We start from the raw sequence: 23,584 nt of genomic DNA, 5'->3' as shown, positions 1-23,584 counted from the left end.
TAAGAGGAATAGATAGAGTGGATAGCCAGCGCCCCTTCCCCAGGGCACCACTGCTCAATACAAGAGGAGATGGCTTTAAGGTAAGGGGTGGGAAATTCAAGGGGGATATTAGAGGAAGGTTTTTTACTCAGAGAGTGGTTGGTGCGTGGAATGCACTGCCTGAGTCAGTGGTGGAGGTAGATACACTAGTGAAGTTTAAGAGACTACTGGACAGGTATATGGAGGAATCTAAGGTGGGGGCTTATATGGGAGGCAGGGTTTGAGGGTCGGCACAACATTGCGGGCCGAAGGGCCTGTACTGTGCTGTACTATTCTATGTTCTATGTTCTATGTTCTAAAACTGAACTAACCACTATTAGTTGGAAGAATGACTTACTAAAATGGTGACAATGCAGATGAAGGCCACACAACCCTTTGAGTTAGTGCTAGCTCTTTGCAAAGCTAACATAGACATTTCTATAATCTGTCAGCATTTCTGATATTCACCCCACACAGGGTCTAAGAAGGTTTTCCTTGTTTTGCCTTTTCTTCTTTTAGAAAAGATCTTAAATTGTGTATTCTATGGTTCTCGACTCTTCCACTCTCACCCCAACTGCTCTTTCTAGGGCCTTTGTTAATCTCAACTCAGTCTTCACTGTAGATTGGAGAAACCAGGATTGGTCTCTTTACTTTCTCCTTAACAAATCCCTTATCTCTAGAATCCTTGCAGTGTATCTTTGCTGTGTTTGCCCCAAGGCTATTGCCCTTAAAATCAAACAATTCTTATGTAATATTTGATATGTTGCTAAAATTGGTATTTATTATTTCTTGTAAGCAGAATTATTTTTCTTAGAAGCAGAATATTTCTTATGCCTCAGTTGTCTTGCAACACCAGAGGGAAAATTCAAGGTGGAAAAATAGCAGATACAGTTTGAGGCACTATCCATTTTCAAGTGTTCACGCCAAAGAAGCAGCTATTTGGGATTAACTGAATTGAAATGTTGTCTCTGTAGAAACATTCTCCCTGACAGATGCCAAGAGTTGTACAGAGACCTTTACAACAGCAACTACATTACCTGCTGCTGTGAAGGTCATTGGCACTATGTATCTCTACATTAGTTCCCCACAAACTCCATGGGTGATTATGCTGGCGTCTTGCAACCAACCATATCTAACTGTGTCATGGAAGTCCCTAATGTACTGTTAATGAAAGCTTTGAATAGACTGGCTTCATAGATTCGGTGATTGCTTTTCAACATGTATTTCACTGGATATGAAGTGGCTTTGGATCTCCTGCAAATGTGATAAGCTGCTCTATAAATGTAAAGCTACTCCAATAAAAGAGGCTATCTGGTAGGCAAAAATTCAGGCATTAATCAGTCATCCCACCAAAGCTGCTCCCTTTTTTAACCAATAAACTTATAGTTTGAACAATATCAAATGTCAGTTAAGCCCACCTCAAAAATAGCTTATAATCTTTTCCAAATGTGAGTTCAATAAATAGGCTTAGATGTGAGTTTTTGTATTCAGCCCACCCTGGCAGTCAGCTTCAGTTCACATAAAAACAACAACTCCGTTTTATAAAGCTCCTCAGGGTCAATTAAGGAGTGTCCCAGGTGTTGATCGGAAGCACCAGATATAAAACTCTAGATAGAGTGAATTTGGAGTATTGCATACAGTTCGAGTCACCGCATTATAGCAAGGAAGTTGAGGCTCTGGAGAGGCTGTCAATGAGGCTTACCAGGATGCTGCCTGTATTAAAGGGATACCGAGAGGTTGGACAAACTTTTCTTGGGACCGGTGAAGGCTGAGGGGAGATCTGATTGAGGTTTATAAGATTATGAGAGGCATAGATAGAGTAGACAGACAGTATCTTTCCCCCAGGGTTGAAATGTCTAATACCAGAAGAAATGCATTTAAGATGAGAGGGGGTAATTTCAAAGGAGATACGAGGGGGAAATTTTTTTACACAAGAGTAGTGGGTGGCTGGAATGCACTGCCTGGGGTGGGGGGCGGGCGGTAGTGGTAGAGGCAGATGCTTAGATAGGCACATGAATGTGAGGAAAATGGAAGGATATAGACATCGTGCAGGCAGGAGGGATTAGTTTAGTTGGCCATTTGATCACTAATTCATTTGGTTTGGCACGACATTGTGGGCTGAAGGGCCTGTCCCTGTGCTGTGCTGTTCTCTGTTCTATGACTAAGCCTTCACAACCTTCTGGGGTTAGGTTAATATTACAAAGATTCAACACCTTTTGAAGAAATTTCTCCTTATTTCAATTCTAAGTGACCTATCCTTTATATTAAGTGCTGGTGAGCACTGGTTGTCATCTTCCAGAATTCCATATTTTCTGGAACTGTTCCCACAGTTTGGAAGATCACAAATGTAACCCCGCTATTTAAAAAAGGAGGAAGAGAGAAAATGGGGAAGTCCAGACCAGTTTACCTGACATCTGAATCAGTGGTAGGGAAGATGCTTCAGTCTATTACCATGGAAGCGGCAGCAGGGATCCTTGAAAATCATAACAAAATTGGGCAGAGTTAACATAAATTTATGAAAAGTAAGACTTGCTTATCAAGTGCTTGAGTTTTTGAAACTGTGATGGGCCGAATAGATGAAGGATCACTAAATATATTGTATTTGGATTTTCACAAGGCCTTTTGATAAAGTATCATAGAAGAGGTTAGCAGGAAGAAAATGGAGAACAGGAATAAATGGGACATTTTTGGCTGTGAGGCTGTAACTAATGGGGTGTCCTGGGGATCAATGGTATGGCTACAACTCCACGTAACTCTATCAATGATTTGGATGAGGGTTTGAATGTCGTAAGTCTGCTTATGATTCAAGGTCAGGTGGCCGCGTGAGTTGTGAAGAGGAGAGGCTTTGATGGGGAGAGGGGAGCTTTGTGTATAGGCATCAAAGTGAACAGGTGAGAACATGGCAGATGAAATGTAATGTGGAAAGTGTGATGTTATTCACTTTGTTAGGAAAAAGTAGAAAAGTTAAGTTGGTGAAGTTGGTGCTCATAAGGTCCTACCTGTGTTTGTACATGAATCATTGAAAGGTAACATGGAAGTAATTAGGAAAGCAAACCAAATGTTGGCCCTTATTACAAATAGATTTGAACGCATGGAAAAAGACTGAACCTGGAGTATTATTTACAGGTAAAATTCAATTTAGCATGTCCTTAGTGATAACTGTGAAATAAGAATGGGCACTTCTTAGCATAGATTGAAAGCTATTTGAAGTGATCAGAAGTAAGGCATTTGAGGTAATGTAGTCTGCCATAAAAATCTATCATTACAACTCATTAAATTTGACAAGAAGATACATCAGAAGATAGATCACAGTTTTGACCGCTTCACTTTGATTCATAGTGCAGAAATAGAGCAGCACTCCACTTCTCCTTACCACCCAAACACAAATTGGGAAGAATAAAAGGTCAGTTCACATGGAAAGGAGACATTGAAGGAATAGATTAAAGAAGATTGATTGAATATCATGATGAAACATCAACTAGCAATATTTCTTCTAAAATGCCACACTCCACTAAAGAATTTATTTCTACTGAAATGGTAATGTGTAAACATTTCAGAGGCTCATCCAACTCAATTTGGAAAGGACAGCAGAGGGAAAGAGATTAAAGCCAGGAAAGGAAAGCCAGGAGCATGTTGATATTAAGGGAGAGGAGGTGTTGGAGTTGTTAAAATACATTAGGACAGATAAGTCCCCGGGGCCTGACGGAATATTCCCCAGGCTGCTCCATGAGGCGAGAGAAGAGATTGCTGAGCCTCTGGCTAGGAGCTTTATGTCCTCGTTGTCCACGGGAATGGTACCGGAGGATTGGAAGGAGGCGAATGTTGTCCCCTTGTTCAAAAAAGGTAGTAGGGATAGTCCGGGTAATTATAGACCAGTGAGCCTTACGTCTGTGGTGGGAAAGCTGTTGGAAAAGATTCTTAGAGATAGGATCTATAGGCATTTAGAGAATCATGGTCTGATCAGGGACAGTCAGCATGGCTTTGTGAAGGGCAGATCGTGTCTAACAAGCCTGATAGATTTCTTTGAGGAGGTGACCAGGCATATAGATGAGGGTAGTGCAGTGGATGTGATCTATATGGATTTTACTAAGGCATTTGACAAGGTTCCACACGGTAGGCTTATTCAGAAAGCTAGAAGGCATGGGATCCAGGGAAGTTTGGCCAGGTGGATTCAGAATTGGCTTGCCTGCAGAAGGCAGAGGGTGGTGGTGGAGGGAATACATTCAGATTGGAGGATTGTGACTAGTGGTGTCCCACAAGGATCTGTTCTGGGACCTCTACTTTTCGTGATTTTTGTTAACGACCTGGATGTTGGGGTAGAAAGGTGGGTTGGCCAGTTTGCAGATGACACAAAGGTTGGTGGTGTTGTAGATAGTGTAGAGGATTGTCAAAGATTGCAGACAGACATTGATAGGATGCAGAAGTGGGCTGAGAAGTGGCAGATGGAGTTCAACCCAGAGAAGTGTGAGGTGGTACACTTTGGAAGGACAAACTCCAAGGCAGAGTACAAAGTAAATGGCAGGATACTTGGTAGTGTGGAGGAGCAGAGGGATCTCGGGGTACATGTCCGCAGATCCCTGAAAGTTGCCTCACAGGTGGATAGGGTAGTTAAGAAAGCTTATGGAGTGTTAGCTTTCATAAGTCGAGGGATAGAGCTTAAGAGTTGCGATGTAATGATGCAGCTCTATAAAACTCTGGTTAGGCCACACTTGGAATACTGTGTCCTGTTCTGGTCACCTCACTATAGGAAGGATGTGGAAGCATTGGAAAGGGTACAGAGGAGATTTACCAGTTTGCTGCCTGATTTAGAAAGTATGCATTATGATCAGAGATTAAGGGAGCTAGGGCTTTACTCTTTGGAGAGAAGGAGGATGAGAGGAGACTTGATAGAGGTGTACAAGATAATAAGAGGAATAAATAGAGTGGATAGCCAGTGCCTCTTCCCCACGGCACCACTGCTCAATACAAGAGGACATGGCTTTAAGGTAAGGGGTGGGAAGTTCAAGGGGGATATTAGAGGAAGGTTTCTTACTCAGAGAGTGGTTGGTGCGTGGAATGCACTGCCTGAGTCAGTGGTGGAGGCAGATACACTAGTGAAGTTTAAGAGACTACTAGACAGGTATATGGAGGAATTTAAGGTGGGGGCTTATATGGGAGGCAGGGTTTGAGGGTTGGCACAACATTGTGGGCCGAAGGGCCTGTACTGTGCTGTACTATTCTATGTATCAGGACATCATCTGCAAGGAGAAGAGATTCATCCAGTTTGATTGAGACCTCCCAATGGGTTAGAGAGGAGGAGTTAATCATTGGGAAAGTAGGAATAAATTGGACAAGCAACTATTTTGTGAAAATTGGAAAGAAATTTTGTAAAGTAAATTTTGTAAAGTAAATTTAAACCTGCAGAAGAAAAATAATTATTCTTCTTAAGCTCCTCGCCCGTTCTGGGGTGTAGGCCACTGACAACAGCTTGCCAGGGTCCTCTGTCCTGGGCTAGTAGAACATTGATTGGCCCTGTGGCTTCTATTTTCACTACACAACTTCATATGTCTTCAAGTCAACGATCCGTCATCTTCCTGGAATGAGCTCTTTTGAGTTCTGTTGCCGTTTCTGTATCTCTGAGTTTTCACAGGATGGGTTTCTAGTGCCATGTCCAACCCTCCTTCTTTCACAGCTGGGCTTGGGACTATCCACGGCAGAGTTAGAATAAAAAGGATGGAGGAATAATGATTTTGATTATTCCAACCATTGTTCAAGAAGAGCAGCATATGTGATGATAATTAAGAAAAGACAAGATTTAGTCCAGAAATGTATGATATTGTTACACCCTACTTGTTTTCCAGAATATTTTTTGTTAACTAGACTTCCAGAGAGATATCTATGGATCAACAACATTTAAGACTGGGCGCCACAGTAGTGTAGTGATTAGCACAATGCTATTACAGCTTGGGGCATCAGAGTTCAGAGTTCAATCTCAGCAACCTCTGTAAGGAGTCTGTACATCCTCCCTGTAGAATGTGTAAGTTTTCTCTGGGTGCTCTGGTTTCTTCTCACAGTCCAAAGACATACCAGCTAGTAGGTTAATTGGGCATTGTAAATTGTCCCGTGGTGTTGCAGGAGTTGCTGGGCGGCACGACTTGAAGGGCTGAATGGCCTATTCTGCACTGTGCCTCCAAATAAGATAAATGTTTTTCATCATGTTATATGGTTAATTGAATGATTCATTGTACATTCAGTGTAGAGAATATAATGCATCAGTAAGCACAAAGCAGAATATTTATGTGTGACAATATAGTTCACGATTTTTGTAACACAATTTCTTCAAATAAATAAGATTTATTAATTCAACACTTACTTGACTTATTTAATTTTACTTCATTAGCCTTGCCATGAACTTTTCTATTCCTGATTTTGCTTGGTCAGGAAGGTCTTATGTTCCCATTTTGTATACTTGCAAGTAAGGAATTTTGTTTTGTTTCTTTTTTTGACTGCTGTTGACACGTATGTTGTTTCTGGTGTTGCTTTTACTATTTGCTGTTCCACCAGCTTTGCTGTGGGTTAGAAATGGTTCCACATTTTTCCACTTTTGTCTCAATCATGTAGAATCTGGGCCTTTGCTTGATTCCATATTTTCATAACTGGATCGTGTTAATGTATTGTTTGTCCCTTCTTCAGATGAGTTAACGATTTAGGATGGTTATTGCACTGTTTGCTTTATTTTATTGTGCATCAGCCAGTTATGGTATTAATTCTTAATCCTCTGTAGAATCTGAAGGCGGGGGGAGTTAAGATGGTGGCTAACAGCAACTCCTTTGCTTGCATCTTTGGAAACAGCTTTATTTCTATCTTCGATATATCTTTTTTTCCTTTTCAGGATGTGGGGGGGTTCTTTTGAAGACCCTGACATGGAGATACACTCTGACTTTGGCTCTTTGCAGGAATGGGACCCACTCTCAGGGCCTCACGACCGGCCGTTTTTTGATATCCCAAGGATGTGGCCTGGAAGACTCCTGGGACAAGCGTGCATTCAGGGTTCCAGATTTTCGTGGCTCGGGAGACATGCCAGTTCTAAGCCAGTGCCCCTGACTGAAGCATCGTGGGAGAACATGGAACATCGGGAGCAGCGGGTTAGTTGCTGGCTGTGTATCTGAAGAGCTGAGCATTTTTGCCGCCGACTCTCTGGGCGCAGAGCTCAGAAAAGGCAATGCAACGGATTTTTAACATCGTAAATCAACTAGTTGTTTGTTATGTCTCCCCTCCTGCTGTGAAACAGAGACACCTCTTTTCCCTTATTAGGGAGAGAGTGAGAGCCTGTGGTATGTCGAATTACCAGGTGAATGAGTAGTCTTTGGGGTACTGCAAGTCTGTGTCTTTATTGATGCTTTGTTGCATACTTGAGTGCTCGGTGGGGGGTGCTGCGGCTTTTTTGCTGGTGGAGGTGGGGTGGGGGGTCATTGTCTTGTTGCTGTTTGTGTGTGGGAGGGGGGAGTTGGGGAGGGGCTTTGGGGTTCTAACATTTTAACTGTCATTTATTCTTTGGGGCACTCCTCTGATTTTGTGGATGTTTGCAAAGAAAAAGTATTTCAGGCTGTATATTGTATACATTTCTCTGACATTAAATGTACCTATTGAATAGAATTTGCTTGGTAAAGACATCTTGTGCTTTTGTCAATTAGTACTTCAGCTGGGAAATTTATCAATTTGAGAAGTGTAATTCTGAGGTACAATGAGGCAAGGTTTGGTTATTCTTACTTACTGGGTCGTGTACCTTCAGACCTTGAGCTTCCATCTCTGGCTTCTCTTTTCGTGATAGGTGAGATAGAGCATCATCTAGAACCATTTCTTTTCATCACATTCTTCATCAAAATAGTATCTGCTGTCTTGTTGACATTCTACATAGGGTCTTCCTGTAGAATTGTCCCAGGAGTCGGTATCAGTTCCTATAACAAATTTCCTTCCTCAGAGATGGGTGTGGAATTTCTCACATCTGGGTACTATTGCTTATAGCTCTTTTGCCCTGGTGTATCTTGTTCTTGTCAATTAGAAGCTTGTCATCTTGTATTAGAGCTGCTCATAAGTCCTTTACAGAAATATCTACAGTACTTGTAAAGCCACTGGATATTTTCAGTTGTAGTATAATAGACTTGCCTTTATGTACACCATTTCCTTAAATTTATTGAGTTAGGGACTTATGAAGGCCATTCAGTCTATTGGGTCCATACTTCCTCCCAGAAGAACAATCCCATCTGTTCCATTTCCCTTTTTCCAATTTCTCTATTGCATGCAAATTATTCCTTTGCATGCTATAGCTCTCTTTTGATTTTTTTTCATTTGCCAACACAACGAGGTAGTCCATAGAAGCCAATTAACCCGCAAGTAGTATTTGGGAAATGGGAGGATACCAGAATAGCCAACGGAAATTCATGTGGTCTCAGGGAGAACATGCAAGCTCCACACCTCAACATCTGAGGTCAGGATCAAACCTGGATTGCAATTAGAATTGTCACATGTACAAAGATACAGTGAAAAGCTTTTGTTTCTGTTCCATACATACTGTAAGTACATGAAGGGAGTGAAAAGGTAAACTGAATGCAGAACATAGTGTTACAATTACAGAGAAGATGCGGGTAGACAAATAAAACACAAGCACAAAGTACAAAGTAAATTTATAAAGGACATATATGTCACCCTATGCAGCCCTGAGACTCAAGAAACACAATAGAATCCATGAAGGACCATGCCCAACAGGACAGACAAACAGCCAATGTGCAAAGGACATCAAACTGCAAATACAAAAGAGAAAAAAACAGTAAGTAAGTAAACAATAAACATCGAGAACATGAGATGAAGAGTCCTTGTAAATGAATCTATAGGTTGTGGAAACAGTCAATGATGGGGCAAGTGAAGTTGATTGAAGTTATCCCCTCTGCTTCAAGAGCCTGATGGTTGAGGGGTGATAACTGTTCCTGATGGTTGAGGGGTGATAACTGTTCCTGAACCTGGTGATGTGTAAGGTGCAAGGGCAATGAATGAGAGATTATGAGTTCATCTTTCAGAGTATGACATTTCTGCACAAGAGTCTGATAACAGCGGGGTAGAAACTGTCCTTAAGCTTGGTGGTTCATGCTCTCAAGCTTTGCGTCTTCTGTCTGATGGGAAGAGTGAAGTCTCTGATTATGTTCATTGCTTTCCTGGGGTAGTGAGAAATGTTTTTGGAGTCAATGGAGGGAGGTTTGTTAGAATGATGGACTGAGCTGCATTCACAACTCTCTGTAGTTTCTTGTGATCCTGGGCAGAGCAGTTGCTCTACCAAGCTGTGATGCATCTGGATAGGATGCTTTCTATGATGCATTTGTAAAAATATTGAGGGTCATCGGGGACATGCCAGATGTCCTTAACCAGACCCCTGTAGCTGTGAGGATGCAGCTCCACCTCTTGCACAACTATGCTTGTGGGATTATGATCACATATATTTAGCATCAGGTAAAAATGACATAATTCATGTCATAAATTAGCCCAGGAAGGTATTTCATGTCCTCTGGTGTCTCCATTCACTGATGTTGCAACTCTCTCTGAACTTTGTTCAGTTTCAATCCAGCCATTACTTCATGGAGAAGCTGCTCATTTCTTTATAGTGTTTAAGAAAACCCAGAGCACACAGACTTTACAGAAAGGACTTTACCAATGACATAAATAGGAAGAATGATGAGGTTCTGTAAAGTGAGTTCAGGGAGTTAGGTGCTAAATTAAAGGGCAGAACCTCCAGCGTTGTGATCTCAGGATTGCTACCCATGCCACCTGCTAGTGAGGCCAGAAATAGGAAAATCGTACAGTTTAACACATGACTAAGGAGCTGGTGTTAGGAGGGAATGCCAAGATTTTTGGATTATTGGGCTTTCTTCCAGGGAAGGTGAGACCTGTACAGCAGAAATGATTTGCACCTGAACTGGAGGCAGGCTAATATCCTAATGGGAAGGTTTGCTTGTGCTGCACGGTGGGATTTAAACTACAGTTGCAGGGGGATGGGAACCAGAGTGCTAGAACAGATAGTGGAGAGGTTGTGGAGGCTGATGTTGTTTACCCAATATACAAAGTCAGGAAACAAAAGGTTGACCATGGTGGGACTAATGTTATGAGTTGCATATATTTCAGTGCAAGGAGTATTGTAAGAAAGGCAGATGAGCTCAGGACATGGATCAGCACCTGGAATTATGACATTGTAGCCCTTAGTGAGACTTGGTTGCTGGAGGAGCAGGAGCGGCAACTCAACATTCTTGGATTCCATTATTTTATTCGTCTTGAATGTGATTCTGGAACTGTTGGAGCCTGTGATTTGTAAACACAAAATACTCTGCAGATGCTGGGGTCAAAGCAACACTCATAACATGCTGGATGAACTCAGCAGGTCAGGCAGCATCGGTGGAAATGATCAGTCAACGTTTCGGGCCGGAACCCTTCGTCAGGACTGTAGAGGGAAGGGGCAGAGGCCCTATAAGGAAGGTGGGGGGAGGGTGGGAAGGAGAAGGCTGGTAGGTTCCAGGTGAAAAACCAGTAAGGGGAAAGATAAAGGGGTGGGGGAGGGGAAGCAGGGAGGTGATAGGCAGGAAAGGTGAAGGGGAATAGGGGAAAACACAATGGGTAGTAGAAGGAGGCAGAACAATGAGGGAGGTGGTAGGCAGCTGGGGGAGAAGGCAGAGTGACAAAGGGATAGGGGAACGGAGGGGGAGGGAATTACCGGAAATTAGAGAATTCAATGTTCATACCAAGAGGCTGGAGACTACCCAGACGGTATATGAGGTGGAGCCTGTGATTTGCAGTTTGAAGATCATTTGGGTGTTTACCCATGTACCGATGTGGACTGCAACCCCTGACTGCTTGCCCTCCCACTTAAGAAATTAGAAGATTGAAGGAAGATTTGATAGAGATATGCAAAATTATGAGGGGTATAGATAGGTTAAATGTAAGCAAACTTTTTCCACTGAGGTTGGGCGAGACTACATCTACAGGTCATGGGTTAAGGGTAAAAGGTGAAAAGCTTAAGGGGAACTTGAGGGGAAACTTCTTCCCCCTCTTTCTGTGAACATACTCTTCGTGTATGGGGTTGAGTGGGATCTGGGATCAGCCATTATGGAATGGTGGAGAAAACTCGATGGGCTGAATGGCCTAATTCTGCTCCTATGTCTTATGGTCTCATTGCAACTCTTGGCCTTTCACCAAGTTTTCTCAACTAACAAAAGAGCTAACACTTTTACTACTTGCGCCTGTTGCTCAAGCCAAAGATCCTTCAATGCAAATCAGTTTCACATCCAGAGCATCCAGTCATCCTGCTGGGGTAAAGAATGTTAAATTGGCATCCGGTCAGGATGGCGCTGAGCTGCAGTCTCAATCGAGGTCACGGCTCAGAGAGGTGGGTGGGGGTGATGGACCAGGTTTGGGTTTAGGAGCAGGGAGGTTTCACTGTACGTTTTCATGTTCATGTGATAAAGAAATCTGAAACTGAAAAGGGCAAGCCTTGAATTCAATTTATTACTGTCATAAACCTTGGCTCCATTATATATGTTTTTTTATAAACTGGAAGCAGTTTGTTTACTTGTTGGAGCTGGACAAGTGGCTTTGTGGATCTTGGGTAGAAGGTAGAAACGGGAGGTGCAGGGTGCGGGAACTATTCCCTTCTTCCATCATTAACGGTGCCCTCAACTGCACCTCTTCCATTTCACGCATGTCTGCTCTTATCCCATTCTCCCACCACCCTACCAGGGATAGGGTTCCTCTTGTCTTCACCTACCACCCCACCAGCCTCCATCTCCAGCATATAATTCTCAATAACATCCACCATTTCCAACGGAATTCCAAGCATGTCTTTCACCCCCCCACACTTTCTGCTTTCGGCAGGGATTGCTCCCTATGCAACTCCCTTGTCCATTTGTCCCTCTGATCTCCCTCCTGGCACATATCCTTGTAAGCAGAACAAGTGCTACACCTGCACCTACACCTCCTCCCTCACCACCATTCAGTCCCTGTAATAGACCTTTCAGGTGAGGCAACACTTCACCTATGAGTCTATTGAGGTCATATACTGTGGCCTCCTGTATAACGGTGAGACCCGACATAGATTGTGAGACCCCTTCCCCGAGCGCACACACTCCATCAGCCGGAAAAAGCGGGATCTCATAGTAGCCAACCATTTTAATTCCATTTCCCATTCCCATCCTAATATGTCAATCCATGGCCTCTTCTACAGTTGCACTGAGGCCACACTCAGGTTGGAGGAACAACATCTTATATTCTGTCTGGGTAGCCTCCAACCTGACGGCATGAACATCAACTTCTCAAACTTCCAGTAACTCTCCTTCACCATTCCCAATTCCCTCTCCCACCTTATCTCACGTTATCTCCTTGCCTGCCCATTGCCTCCCTCTGGTGCTCCTCCTCCTTTTTTTCTTCCATGGCCTTCTGTCCTATCCTATTGGACTCTCCCTTCTCCAGCCCTGTACCTCTTTCACCAATCAACTTCCCAGCTCTTTACTCCACCCCTCCCTCTCCCGGTTTCACATTGTACCTGGTGTTTCTCACTCCCCTCTCCCCACCTTTTAACTCTCCTCTTCATCTTTCTTTCTCCAGTCCTGCTGAAGGGTCTTGGACTGAAGCGTTGACTGTACTTTTTACCATAGATGCTGCCTGGCCAGCTGAGTTCCTCCAGCATTTTGAGTGTGTTGCATATAAAAGCAAAGTTTTGTTCGGGATGTTTCACACTTTCCTATCAGAGAGAAATGTTGTCCAATATCCCCTTGGTCAGCAAGCTATAAACATTCTTTCCTCTTTCACTCTCAAAAACTATTGATTTTGATGTCGCAGCATTATCTGGTTATTTCTCAGGTCCTTGTGCCTGTCAGTACTGTGCTCCAGTGTTTGTTTTTCACAAGACTACAAGGCACAAAAGAAACTAGGACAGATGGTGAATCAGAAAAAGATCTCACAACCCACTGAACCTGTACCAGCTTTTTGAAAGTGCTCCCTGAAATTGCAGACCGTTCCAGCAATGCTCCTGTGCCCACTGGTGCTGTGCCCAATATTATAGTGACAGACAGGACTAGTACAGGACTAACATCTAAAGTCACTAGGTGCTAGTCCTGTGCTCAACAAGTACCCCTGTGATATATGTAGATAAATCCATAGCCACCAGTACTATATTGAGAGATCAGTATTGTACTGCAATGTTATGATTTGATATAACTGTGCTGTATCCTATGGTATGGCTCACACCTGTGCAGGCTTCTGCATCTCGAGCTGGATATGAACCTCGATCTAGTCTCGGATTCAGAAGGTCAGGCTGGTTACGACTGGATCACTGGAACCTGGTACTAGGCCCATTACGATTCAAATGGAGTAATGACCTGTGGTCATTCAATATAGGTCCAGGGTGAGGAGAACCAAGTTCTTATCTCACGTCTTTAGCCATAACCTCCACAGAATTCTGCTCATGTGGCATGGAGCTTCAGAAAATCTAGCTGCTGACATTGCCAATGTTCCTTTTAAGAAATTGTGTCTGTTCTGAGAATCCCTATTTCTGTCAGTTTTACAGGATCAAGTCAAGGTAAGCTGATTTTTATTTAACTACTGTCATGTATATAACATATATAGAAATGAGATGTTTCTTCAAACCAGCTGTAATGCAGTAGTACACATTACACCTGATATCTTATGAAGGTGACAATAAATCTACAGATGAATTACATATAAATAACAAACTAAAATGAATTAATATTAAATATTGTAAGGAAAAGATTTAACAATTTTGGAGTAAAAATACACACGCAGGACAACAAATACTTTTTCAGGTCTTTAATTCCTTTATCTCTTTTAGATATCTTAATGCAGAAAGTATCAAAATAAAAACAACAGCATGTATTTTAAAAATAAACACAGTTCCTGCTGTTACAATCTCAGCTTAGTTTCAGACCACACCCTAGTTACGTATGCAGTATGAAAAAAAAACTAAAACAAAATATACAAAATCAATACAGTAGTGACAATTCCAAAAAAAAATACAAACACCATTGGAATCCCACCAACCCTGCACCTTATACACAACATCAAAATATGAACAAATACTGTATATCTCATCTCAACTAAGAGATATACTCACGTTTGGCAGACATGTGCTTAACTTCCAAACACAAATAGGCTAGACCTTGAAATGAGTTGTCCTCGCTCAGGCTACATGAACAGAGATTAACACATTTACATTACTCTGTTACTTTCACATTCGGTCATGAAACAATAAAGAAAGACAAATAAACTTTTACAATATATTGCCTTGTAGTTGAATTACTAAAAAGACTAAATTACTAGGCCAACTAGGCCGGTCTCCCTCAGATCCCATCGTCAGCTCCTGGGTACTCAGAGGCTCCATCTTCCTCTCACCCCAAACCTCCCCTTTCCACTGACACCACCAGCCTCCCCCCTCCCCCCCCCCCCACCGAACCCAGCTCTCATCCGTGCCAGGTCTTTATCATACCCTCCGACCTTCAACTGTCGGAGGCAGAACGCTCTGTCCTCAGTAAGGGCCTCACCTTTGTCCCCCTTCGCCCACACCTCAGCGAGTTCCGTGTTCGCTATGATGTGGAACTTTTCTTCCGTCGTCTCCGTCTCCGAACCTACTTCTTCGGCAAGGACTCTTCCACCCCCACCGATGACCCCTTCTCCTGTCTTCAACCCTCCTCTTCTTCATGGACACCCCGCTCTGGTCTTCTGCCTTCTCTGGATCTCTTTATTGCTAACTGCCGACGGGACATCAACCGTCTCGACTTCACCGCACCTTGTCCCCATTCCAACCTCACTCCTTCCGAACGCTCTGCTCTCCACTCCCTCCGCACTAATCCTAACCTTATTATTAAACCCGCCGATAAGGGGGGTGCTGTTGTAGTCTGGCGTACTGACCTCTACCTTGCTGAGGCACAGCGACAACTCGCGGATACCTCCTCTTATTTACCCCTCGATCGTGACACATGGTAACTTATGAAGGTAAGGATAAAATGTACAGATGAATCATACATAAATAACAAAGTAAAGTGCATTAATATTAAATATTGGAAGGTACAGAACAGATTAACCAGTGATACATCGAATACGATGCGGCCGGAGGAAGAAACTGTTTCTCATCCTGACCGTTCTTGTGTTTATGTATCGGAGTCTCCAGCCTGATGGTAGAAAGTCAAAGAGGATGCTGGAGGGATGGGTGGGATCCTTAATGATGCTAAGGTCCCTGCGTATGGAACGCTCCTGAGAAATGTCCCTGATGGATGGTAGGGAGACCCCTATGATCTTCTCAGCTGTTCTCACACTCCTTTATAGGAACTCCCAGTCTGATGCTTGGCTGCTCCCATACCAGAATGAGGAATGAGATGCAATTTGTCAGGATACTGTCAATGGTGCTCCTGTGAAATGCAAACAACAGAAATTCTGCAGATGCTGGAAATTCAAGCAACACACATCAAAGTTGCTGGTGAACACAGCAGGTCAGGCAGCATCTTTAGGAAGCGGTACAGTCGACGTTTCAGGCCGAGACCCTTCGTCAGGATGCATTCTGACCCTTCGCCTGTGAAACGCAGTCAGGGTTGGGGGAGTGGGGAGGGAGCCTCTTTTGCCTCAATCTTCTTAGGAAGTAAAGGCGCTGCTGTGCTTTCTTGTTCAAGGAGGTGATATCAAGGGACCAGGTGATGTGAACTCCCAGGAACTTGGTGCACTGAACTCTCTGTGTATTCCAGAGGGGGATGGTTTGTCTGCAGCTTCCTGAAGTCCACAATGATTTCCTTTGTCTTCTCCACATTCAGGCATAGGTTGTTTTTCTCACACCAATCCAGTAGCCACTCCACTTCCTCTCCATACTCTGTCTCATCATCGTTCTTGACAAGGCCAACCACTGACGTGTCACCCACAAACTTGGTGACACGGTTTGAGCTGGATCCTGTGACACAGTCATGCGTCAGCAGTGTGAGCAGCAGCGGGCTGAGTGTATAACCTTGGGGAGCGCCGGGGCTCAGTGTAATGGGACGAGAGACATTGCTGCCCACACGGACTGACAGTGGCCTTACTGTTAAGAAGTCCAGTATCCAATTGCAGAGGGAGGTGTTGAGACCCAGGGAGGACAGTTTCTAGGGTATGATGGTGTTAAATGCTGAACTTAAGTCTATAAACAGTTGTCTAGTGTATGAGACCCCATTTTCCAGGTGGGACAGAACAGGGGGTAGGGCAGAGGCTATTGCATCATCAGTGGATCGATTTGAGCAATAAGCAAACCGGAAATGGGTCTAATGTAGCCAGAATTAAGGTTTTAATGTGTGCCATGACCAGCCGCTCAAAGCATTTCATGTTTGATAACATAAACACATGTTTATGCTCTGTGTTTCTGCAATGTTACTATGTTGCCTTTGATTTCAGCAACATACCTTTAATACCACTTCATTACAAAGAAGATCTTATCCTTCTTGTAAAACTTGAACTTCTTACACTCGTGTCTTTTATTTACTGTACCTTTAATTCTGAACACTGCTGTTTTCCTCCATCTTCCGATCACCAATACCTATTTAAGCACTTTTATTCTCCAAACTATTTGAAAGAGATTCCGATTTTATGTTCAAGTTATGTTGGCCTGTTAGTATAAATTAATGAAGTGAATAATTCTAAGGCTTTGTTCTCAAATTTATCCTTGCCTAGACAGTGAACTGAATTGGATGTGGATGATATATCAAAGATATTCACAGCCATCTCCCCCTTTGGCAGGTTGTTTGGAATCACTGACTTGCCCAGCAATAGCCTTTGTGCGTTTGGAGGAGGCCGTTTGTTTGGAGTCAGTCCTGGAGGTTTCCATCCCTACCCGATTCATCGTAGTATTCCTGGCACCCAAAACTTCCAACATGGACTATCATGAAATTGGGCGGTCATTTTCAACTTTAATGTCAGACAAGATATGGAAACTTCCTGCAACTTGGAAAACTTAACATATCTGTCATAACTGCTGGAAATTGACAAAGTCTTTCGGATCCAGATCAATGCTTCATTTACATAGAAGCACCATTATAACTATAATGGAGCTTCCATCTGATTCAAAATTTGAGAATTGCATTGAGAGTTGTGTACTCATAGGGTTCATAACAAGGGGAATACATGTTTAAGGTAATATTTCTTTTCCAAGGTTAGCTAGTGAAGCTCAAGGCAGAGTGTGAATACATTCAATGCACTAACTGTTTTAATTGTTTACAGAGTCAGGAATTGAAGTGTTTGGTATGACATATAGTAATTCAAATGCTGGACACTCTATTACTAATAATAAATGATAACCAAGTTAATGCAACTGCCAATCAATAGTGAGTGAAGTCAATGATGCATGCTTTAGCTGAATTACCTCAGTGGGGCTTTATCTCATATTATGCTTAATTTTCAAAAGAATCATGTTTCTATTATCTGTTCTCATCCGATCAGAGGCCACTTTTACTCTTTATATATCTTAAAAAACTTTTGGTATCCTCCTTGATATTATTGGCTAATTTACCTTCATATTTCATCTTTTCCCTCCTTATGGCTTTTTAGTTGCCTTCTGTTGGTTTTGAAAAGCTTCCCAATCCTCGAACTTCCCACTAATTTTTACTCTAATATATGCCATCTCCTTGGCTTTTATGGTGTTCTTGACTTTCCTTGTCAGCCACTGTTGCATCAACCTCCTTGAACAGAACTTTCTATATAGTTTTCTAGATACTTAAAGTATACACAGTAGTAATATTTTAGAACTAAAGTGGGTCCACTGCTCCTGTGCCTACTGGTCTCCCTCAGCTGCTCAATGATGAAGGAGGAAGGTACTTTCTTAGTGGTGGAAAATTTAAATGAAGAGGCTCATTCTGTTTTCCCAGATTTTCCGCCAAGTTGCATACGAAGCAAAGAATCCCTGTGATCTGCTGAATGGTATCCGAGAGGTTCTGGACTACAGCATAGTCCTTTCACCAACAGAAATCCAGTAGTACACATAACACACAATATCTTATGAAGGTAAGGATAAAATGTACAGATGAATCACACATAAATAACAAACTAAAGTGCATTAATATTAAATATTGTAAGGTACAGGTCAGATTAACCAGTGACACATTGAATATTTTTCTTCCTAATGGCTTGATGGAAGAAATTGTTTCTCATCGTGACTGTTCATATTTTTATGTATCGGAGTCTCTTGCCTGATGGTAGAAAGTCAAAGCGGATGCTGGACGGATGGGTGGGATCCTTGAGAATACTAAGGGCCCTGTGTATGCAGCGCTCCTGAGAAATGCCCCCGATGGATGGTAGGGAGACCCCGATGATCCTCTCGGCCATTCTCACGGTCCTTTGTGGGGACTTCCAGTCTGATGCTCGGCTGCTCCCATCCCAGATGGAGATGCAACTTGTCAGGACGCTCTCACTGGTGCTCCTATAAAGTGCAGTTAAGATGGGGTAGAGGGAGCCTCTCTATGATCAACAATCAAGTCTATGATCAACGATCTGGCATATGAGACCCTATTTTCCAAGTGGGTCAGGACAGAGCAGAGGGCAGAGGCTATTGCTTTGTCAGTGGATCGCTTTGAGCAATAAGCAAACTGGAAAGGGTCCAATGTAGCCAGAAGCAAGGTATTAATGTGTGCCAGCTGCTCAAAGCATTTCATAATGGTTGATGTTAATGCCACTGGATGATAGTCATTTAGGCAGGTTACTATTTTCTTCTTTGGCAATGAGATGATGTTGCCACCTTGAAAACTGAGAGTACAATGGGATTTTCCAGAGAGATGTTGAATATATCTATCAGCACCTCCACCAGCTGGCTGCACAGTCTTTCAGAAACTGACCAGGTATATCATTAGGCCCTGCATCTTTGCATGGGTTGACTCTAGCCAGGGTCTTTCTCACCTCAGCTTCAGCCAGACAAAGTGTTTTCTCCCCAGGGGGGGAGGGCTGCCTTCCTTGCCAGCACTTTGTTCTGCACATCAAACTGGGCGTAGAAGACATTCAGCCTCTCAGGGAGTGAAGCTTCCTGGTCACTGACACGCAGGGTAGACTTGTATTCTGTAATTCTCTGCAATCCTTGCCACATGCTCCTCAAGTCTCTGGTATCACAGCAGTGACTGTAAATTCTCTGAGTGTGCTTCCATTTCACCTTCCTGGTGGAGAGGGAAAGCACATTTCTTGCTTCCCTGAGAGCTGTCGCATCACCTGATTTAAAGGCAGCATCAGGATCCCTCAGCCTGGCATGGGCCTCTGCAGTAAGCAATGGCTTCTGATTTGCCCTCACTCAGATGTGTTTTATGATGGTAACATCCTCAGTACACTTCTCTATGTAGCTATGTAGCTTCCAATATTAATGGATGGCCAATTTCATAATCACATAGCACAGAGACAGGTCCTTTGGCCCAGCATGTCCACACTGACCATAAGTACCCATCTATACTTATCCCACCTATTTGAACTGTAGCCTTCTGTGCCCTGGCAATCCACATGCTCTCCAGATGGTTCTTCAATGTCGTGAAGGTACCTACCTCTAAGACTCTCTTCAGCAGTACTTTCCAGATCCTAACCACTCTCTGGGTGGAAGTAATTTTCCTCAGGCCCCCTTTACCTTAAACCTGTGCCGTCTGTTTTTAGATGTCTCCCTGTTGTAGGGAAGTGTTCCCCATTCTCCATTCTTTCTATGCCCTTTATAATTTTGTACATCTCTTTCACATCCCCCCACACCTCTTCTATTTGAAGGGCAAAAGATACTGGACTCTTATCAAAACCAAAATGTTCCATCCCAGCAACATCTTGGTAAATCTCCTCTGCATCCTTTCTGAGAATCCCTCCCCTCGGCACCTCCCAAAGTATCACTGACAAATGCCTTTGAGGCAGAAACTTTTTCTCCCACATGTCCACGTCTCTTTCAGTTCCACTTAGATGGGCACCATTTCTTGCTTGTTACTAGTTGCTTTTGAGGTGTTGACTTGGCACTGAGCACAAAATACATTGATGTGAGACTGGAGTCTAGCTGAATACATTCATGAACTATTTTTTTTAACAATAACACACAAATTACTCTAAATTTGGGGAATACGTAAGTAGGTAAACCAACCATAATTTAATTGAATGATGGAACAGACTGCAGAGGCTGATCAGCCTCTTATTGTCCCTCTTAAAGAGCCTGGGGGGGGCAGAATGAACTCCCTCCATCCTTGGCATGGGAATTCTTGTACTATACTGGGCTGTTGGCAATTCTTCAGGAAAGTCGGGTTCTGACACCACCAATGCTTCTTTTAAGAAGTTATGTCTATTCTGGAAATCCTCATTTTTTCAGTCAGGCTTACAAGAAAAGTAACATCCCATATTAATGAGCCAGCAAATTTCAGAACCATACAGCACAGAAATAATCTCTCTCTGTATCTTTCTTTCTCTCTCCTTGTCTCTCTCACTCTCTCTACCTCTCTCTCTGTCTCTGTCTCTCTATTTTTTTCTCTGTGCCTCTCTCTCTACCTCTGCCTCTCCGTCTTTCTTCTTGTCTCTCTTTTGGTACTTTATCCCACATCCAGTCTCTGAGCACCCCTGCCAAAGCAAGATCAGAAACTTACTTCAGCTAAATTTAAGCTGCCTCCATTCTCTGATAAAAGAGAGATTAGGAAATTTCCAGCAGACATTAGGCTTCTGACTGAGGCTGTCACACCCAGAAATAAAATTTTGTGCAAAACAGTGTCTGAACCTTGCATTAGTTACATGTGATTTACAGAGAGACGATTGAACTGTTTTACAGCCTGTTCTTACTATAAGGAAGTTAAGATGAACGAAGGCATAAACCAAAAGGCAATTGGGTGCTCTGCACCATAAACCAAAATTCAGTAATAAATCTCAGTGAAGGTAATAACAGAAGAGAGCATTCGGCATCAAGCTGTTACATCAAATCAAAAACTGTGCTCTCTCATTACTGCTAAATAGCTGTTTTATTTTTGAAAACACCATTTATGTTAGAAGTGATTTCAGTTTTAATTACAGTTGGCTCCCATCATTTAACTTTTTTGATCTTTAATCCAATGTGACATTTTTATATATAAAAGTGTGAAAATAATGGAATTTTTAATTGGAAGAATTTGCCTCAATTTTTTGTTTTTGCAGATTCATGCTTAATTTTTTTATTAAAGTATGTGAAAATGTTAGGTTATGAATTGTTTGTTTGGAGTGATAGAACAATTTTCATTGGAGGAAAATGTTAACTAAATCAGTGGTCCCCAACCACCGGGCCGCGGACCTGCACCAGGCCGCAAAGCATGCGCTACTGGGCCGCGAGGAAACAATATGATTTGGCGATATGAGTCAGCTGCACCTTTCCTCATTCCCTGTCACGCATTGTTGAAATTGAACGCATGTGAGGTCATAACCCACTTGTCATCCATGTCAGCGCGGGAAGAAGATCAACTCCTCGAGCTTGCAAATGACAGTGGGCTGAAAAGTATGTTTGACATAACATCTCTGCTGGCATTATGGATCAAAGTCAAGGCTAAATATCCTGAGATATCCACGAAAGCACTGAAAACGTTGCTTCCATTTCCAACGTATCTCTGCGAAGCGGGGTTTTCTGCAACGAAAACTAAATTGCGGAATACACTGGACATAAGGAACCCCCTTCGAGTATCGCTGTCTCCCATCACCCCTTGATGTCACCATCTTGTTGCAGGAAAACATGCCCAGGGCTCCCACTGATTCAGCAATATTGGCGTGTTGCAATGATTTTATATGTTCATACGGGGGAAAATATATGCTGTGTGTTTAATATCCAAACGTTACTTAAAATGTTATGGTGCTATTGACTTATACGTGACTTATAAATGTCTTATCACTATATTCATGCGATGAAAATATGCGCTGTGTGTTTAATATTAAATTCGTTAGATAAACCCTTTTAGAAATGAAATTGAGTGTTTTAGCCACTTATAAGTGTTTTATGGTTGACTTATCACCTATATTCCGGTCGTGATTAACACCACCCTTCCCCCGCAAGGGTTGCCAATTGTCCCGTATTAGCTGGGACACCCCATATATTGGGCTAAATTGGTTTGTCCCATACGGGATCTCCCTTGTCCCATATTTCCCCCGCTAAGGTAGAACGTTCTTATGAAACCTTTCGTGCCAAAGTGACATAAAGTGAAAAACCAGTTACCATTAATTTATATGGGAAAAATTTTTGAGTGTTCCCAGACCCAAAAAATAACCTACCAAATCATACCAAATAACACATAAAACCTAAAATAACATTAACATATAGTAAAAGCAGGAATGATATGATAAATACACAGCCTATATAAAGTAGAAATAATGTATGTACAGTGTAGTTTCACTGAACAGAATTGCCAAAAACAATTTGTAGAAGTAAATCGGCATGTACATGCATGCGCACATTATGCATGTGCACACAGGTGCCTGCGCAAGGCTTCATGGTCATTGTAGTCTTTCTTGGGGTAAACACAATGCACTTGACTGCTACTCTTGTCCATTGGCAACCCTACCCCGTGCCCCCCCCCTCCACCGCCCCGGTCGGCCGGTCTGCAAGAATATTGTCAATAATAAACCAGTCCGCAGTGCAAAAAAGGCTGGGGACCCCTGCACTAAATAATGAAGTTGTACTAGTCCTGACGTTGTTCACATGAAGGAAATCACATGAAGAAAGACGTTGTGACAATGCTCTTTCACATAAGTAACATAAAGAGATGTTATTTTTAATAGAGCTCCAAAAGCACGTTTGTGTCCCCAATAAGACCAGGTCACATTTCATCTGGGGAATAAAACAAATGCAACATGTTTGTTGGAAAAGGAAGAAATTTGATGTTAATACTCTTCGACAAATAATATAGTCCAGTTAAATAATCTGGGGACATCATAGTGGGATTACCAGAAATAATTTTCTAAACAGGACATTCTAAGACCACTTCAATACAGACAATGAAGCATCGAACTAGACTTGTAATCAGGAACTGGGTGATAGGAATGGGATGGTCAGTGATTAGGACTGGGTAATGGAAATCAGGACCTTCATCAGTGAGGTAAAATGACAGATTGTGGGTGGGTATAAATCATGGGTCTGTGGCGACCCACTTCCTAGCACACCCGACCCGGCGTGCGCCGGTAGAGAGGCCGGCCTCAAAAAGGGTGCCAGGTCATCTTCACCAGCAGGGGGAAAATTCCACACATGGAAAAAGTCTGGGAATATGCATTCCTCACAGCAGTCCCGCCCAGGGAGGGCGGGAACGGGAAGGCTTTAAAGCAGGCCGCAAAGTTTGAATAAATCTCTTTTATCACAACTCTAACTCACCGACTACGTGTGGTTATTTTAGCGCTGTGTGTAGCACACCGCTACAATTGGTGACCCTGACAGCCCAAACGATATTTGGACCAGAGGTGACCGACGCTGCGTCTGTTCACGCAGTTTCGTTAAAACTGTCAAGCTTCTGGAAACTGCGACCTTGCCTATGGTTCGAACAAGCAGAAGCACAATTCCACATTAGGCAGATAACCTCGGAGTTCACTCGCTACT

At 42.8% G+C, this 23,584-nt stretch overlaps 1 long non-coding RNA gene across 2 annotated transcripts in view; it reads left to right on the top strand.

The window, feature by feature from the left end:
• LOC140191562 (uncharacterized) overlaps nucleotides 1-23,584 on the top strand; it is a 58,684-nt gene that overhangs the window by 8,774 nt on the left and 26,326 nt on the right. The window contains exons 2-4 of one of the 2 annotated variants that reach the window (XR_011883837.1): nucleotides 6,954-7,348; nucleotides 8,713-8,824; nucleotides 16,798-16,978. This is a non-coding gene — a long non-coding RNA (uncharacterized lncRNA). Of the gene's footprint in view, nucleotides 1-6,953; nucleotides 7,349-8,712; nucleotides 8,825-16,797; nucleotides 16,979-17,921; nucleotides 18,058-23,584 lie in introns of those variants that run through there. The other variant, XR_011883836.1, reaches the window with a different exon arrangement.

The sequence above is a fragment of the Mobula birostris genome, chromosome X (assembly GCF_030028105.1).
Source record: "Mobula birostris isolate sMobBir1 chromosome X, sMobBir1.hap1, whole genome shotgun sequence".
Lineage (NCBI taxonomy): Eukaryota > Metazoa > Chordata > Chondrichthyes > Myliobatiformes > Myliobatidae > Mobula > Mobula birostris.
Note: the sequence above shows the minus strand (reverse complement) of the source record. Positions and strands in the feature narration are given on the sequence as shown.